The sequence below is a fragment of the Galeopterus variegatus genome, unplaced genomic scaffold (assembly GCF_000696425.1).
Source record: "Galeopterus variegatus unplaced genomic scaffold, G_variegatus-3.0.2 Scaffold6285, whole genome shotgun sequence".
NCBI lineage: Eukaryota > Metazoa > Chordata > Mammalia > Dermoptera > Cynocephalidae > Galeopterus > Galeopterus variegatus.
In genome coordinates, this window is record NW_007732396.1 from 2520 (window position 1) to 6847 (window position 4328).

The following is a 4328-nucleotide window of genomic DNA, read 5'->3' on the forward strand; positions in this document are numbered from 1 at the left end:
TCTTGGACCTGCAACCAGGTGTCTCTTTCTCTTTGCATAAAGCACCTTTCTTCTTGGATGAGCATCAATTGCTTAATCTTCAAAAGGATAGAATTGGTTGGTGTCAATGAATTTTAAGAAAAGACTTCCTAACTCTTATTCTTATTTGAATGTTTAGTAATATTTCTTCTCTGCTTACTATAGGTCAGAATGGTGTTTAATTCTATTATACAGGTTACTTTGTAATAATTGTCATTAACGGAACTTTGTTTACCAAGAGTTGTACCAATCACAGTGTATGTATTAATTCCTTTTGTGGTCACAATGATCTTGCGAGGTGGATTCTGTTATTGCTCCTACTTTATAGATAATGAAGTTGAGACTCAGAAAGTTAAGAAAGTTGTCTGAAATCACTAAACCAGTTAGTGACAGCACTAGGATTTTGAACCCAACTAATCTGGTATGATAGCCCTTCCAGTGGACCCTATTAATGGCCCCGCCTTTGTTGAGCTCAGACACCCATAGCCCAGATGCTTAAGGGTTGGCTGCTAACAGCTCACTACTGTCAGTTTCTACAGAGAATTGCCTTTGGCCAAAGTTAAACCATCTCAACTAGGAAATTGAGACCAGCTCATATCAGCCTACAGGGAAAAATACATCGTCCCCCTCCACCCTGCCCCACAACCTCCAGGTGGGATTAATGCTGTGGTGCAGTTTGTTCCAGAGCCCCTTGGAGGCTCCCCCTTCTACTTCCCTTACTCCTCTTTTTCTGAGAGCCAAACCCCAAGTCACCCTTGCAAGAGTCCTGGAGTCAACTCTGCTTCTAGGAAACCTGACTTAACGCAGCCGCCATTCTTCACTACAATTCCACAATCCTGCCCTCAGAGGAGATTCAGATGCAGGCTTTAAAAGAAAAAAACTTACATTGATTACACTTTTTAATTTTCATTACATTTTACCCAATTGCTATTTTGTTCTTTTTCCTCAACATATAAACATAAATAACAGATGACGTAAAAATGGTAAAGTTTTAAATAAAAATACACTAATTAGGCTTAACATTGAAGACTCTGATGGTTCTGTTTCAGCAGCCAAGCCTTTTTGTTGTCTTCTCTCACTAATTGGATCTGGCCCAGAAGCTCAAATTACCAATTGATTCTTTGCTAAGCATAATGCAGTCACTCTGAGGAAGCTGATTTCCCTTCCTTTTTTTCTTCTTGGCAAGCAGCTAAGATTGCTAACAGCTCACTGTGACCTTATACCAGACTTTATAGCATTTGTGAATATTGAACTTTCTTTCATCTAAAGCTATTTTCTGAAAAAAAAAAAAAACTCTACTACAGGGTTGTTTAGTCAGACAGGCTGGTATTGCAGACAAATAAGTTTCCAGCCTCCTGATGGTAATATGTGCATTATATAAGGTTCAAGAGAAAATGAAGGCAATTTTTCTGTTTGAGGTTGGAGTCAAGTTATTCAAACCAGCTTTCTATGGTAACTTAACTGCATTCAGCAATTGCTCAACTTTCCACTTCATTTTGTTTTTGTTTTTTTGCTTTATTTCTGTGGTTTTAACTACTGGTTCAAAATGAAGAGGCTCTTTCTATAGAAAGATTACAGGTTTGGATGTGTAATGACAGTATATGCAAACCATTCATCCTATATCTGCACATATAATAGCCCCTCATTATTGGCAACTAGAAAATAATTATTTTTATTATTTCAGGGGTTTAACACGGGGAAAGACTCCTCTACCATAGAATCTTTAAGTTTTAAGAGAAGATAGTTCCATGCATGAAATAAGAACCTACTGAATTTTAAGGCTTTTATATAATGAACGCCCCAGCTAAAAAAATATTTGAAGCCTAATTTTTCACTGACATTGATAGTCTCTCTCTTCCTAAAACTGAACATGAGAAACTTGCAAAAACATGAGAAAATAGATAAACATTAATGGGTGTTATTTTATATTAAATGTCTCCTCTCCTCAGTCATAGTCTGTGTCTACACATTCTGATTTAGGACCAAAGCAGAGACAAAACAAATTTATAAAATGCTATGACTTTAAACATTATAGAATAAATCAAGAGAAAAAAAATAAATTTGAAGTGGCTAAAATAACCACCTTTGACTTGGTTGGCATTTAAACCTTTTGGGCTTGGGGAATCATTGATGTGGCACTTCAAGGGGATTTGATTTCAGAGTCTCCTCAGCCCAGAGTTTTTCAGAATATAAAAAGTGATGTGGCCTTGCAGATAAGACAGCCAAAAGGCTGTCACTGTAAAGCTGCTTTGCTTTTAAATGGCTTGTTCCCAAGTTTGAATCCGTAATCCACTGGTAGAAAAGCTTTAGATTTGCTGGCAAAGATGAAAGATGCTCAGAAGCCATTACCTTATAATAGAAATTGATAGACAAGCAGACCATGGAAGTTTAGACTCTGACCCAAAGGGAAGTAGAGAATTGAATTGAGATAATTATCTTGTTAACTTTGGGCAAAATTAAAGTTCACCTTTAAGAGAGTCAGATTATTAAAGCCAAAGTGCAGATTCTCTTTCATTTACATAAGTAGGAAAGAAGTTACCAAAATTGTCTAGTTTTATTAATCAATCAATCAATTAATTAATTATTTTTAAAAACTTGTTGGTTATGATTATTCATGAGATACAGAGCTGAATGTCACCCCTTGTGTCATAGATGTGAAGGCCAGACTCATACTGGCAGGATACCCATTACCACAAATTGCATTTGTACCCTATGTTCCCCACCCAATTATCCCCAACCTCCCTACTCCTCCCCACCCCCATACTTCACTTTGTAGCGCAAGGAATGTTATCTCCCTCTGCAAGTCCAATGCACTGCTGTGGTCATTCTTTCTTTCCTTCTTTCTCTCTTAGCTCCCACATATGAATGAATACATGTGGTATTTATCCCTCTGTGCTTTGTTTATTTCACTCAATATAAGTTTCTCCAGGCTCATCCATGTTGCAAATGGGAGAATTTCATTCTTTTTTAAGGCAGAGCAGTATTCGATGATATATATATCATACACACACACACACACACACACACACACACACACACACACACCATCCTTATCCAGTCATCCATTGATGGACATATAGGTTGGTTCCATGTCTTGAGTAATGTAAATAGAGCTATGATGAACATGGGTGTTCAGGTATCCCTTTGACATTGTAAATTTTCATTTAAACACATTTAAAATGTGCAGAAACCTCAAGGATTTGGAAGATAAAAGAAAAACTACCCTTGAATATGACTATTTGAAAGGAGAAACTCGCTTCATTACTCTGCTTTTCCCATCTAGGATAAGGGAGCTTGTGTTTGTCTCTGGTATTATGACCAATGACATAAGAAATAAAACTGGTGGACGTTAATAGAGATCATCTTACATTAATTTTTTTTTTTTACTTTTCAGTTGTAGCCTCTGTCTATTCCATTCTGAATTAGGACAAAAGTGGAGACCAAATTAATTTATGAAATGATATGACTTTAAATAGATTATGTTTGGATAACATAGAGAAGCATAATCTCAGGGAATTAGCTAAAATCTACTTATCATTGAAAAAAAATTCTACCTTCAAATCTTCAGGTGTAATTGCTAAATAATTGCTACTCGTTGATATCTGGAAGGGAACTTATGTCCCATTGGAAGCCTAATTTCTCAGTCATGATCACTGCCTTAACCAGGCCTGACATAGACAAGCAACAGTACATCAATCTACCAAAAGGCAGTATTAAGAAGTCTTCAAAACTCCACTTAGGAAACATTGCAGGATTAGGGGAGAGCCTTTACTGCCTTGTGGAGTAGCCAAGAAAGGGTTTTCCATTTCAGGGGCTTGGGAGGATACGAGGTGAATTTCAAGAGTGGGACAGAACTAGACTCAGTAGTAAAAACACACCCTGCTGAGTCAATCTCTTCTGCATGAGGCTTCTAGGGTAACTTATTTTCAACTCAGGTTGAATCAGCCAAGTAAATAGAGTAACAGAAGCACAAAAACAAATAAGAGAAAACATATGATTTGGACTTGATTATCTACGTATTTTAGGACAAAATACAATTTAGTAAAGAAAAAATAAGCAACATTTGAAAAGTGGTCACGTATTCACCTCATGTTGTGAGTGCAGATAGTCTTTGAAACTGATGTTCGCTAATATATAGAAAACATAAATATATAGTAACTGAGATATGTCTCCATAGTATATTTTCTAATTTCAAAAATTAAAATGCTGCAAAAGTTCACATGGAATGATAAAAAATGAAAGACCTAGAATTTTTTTTTTTTTTTGTCTTTTTGTCTTTTTTTTCCGTGTCCGGCAACGGATCGCAACCC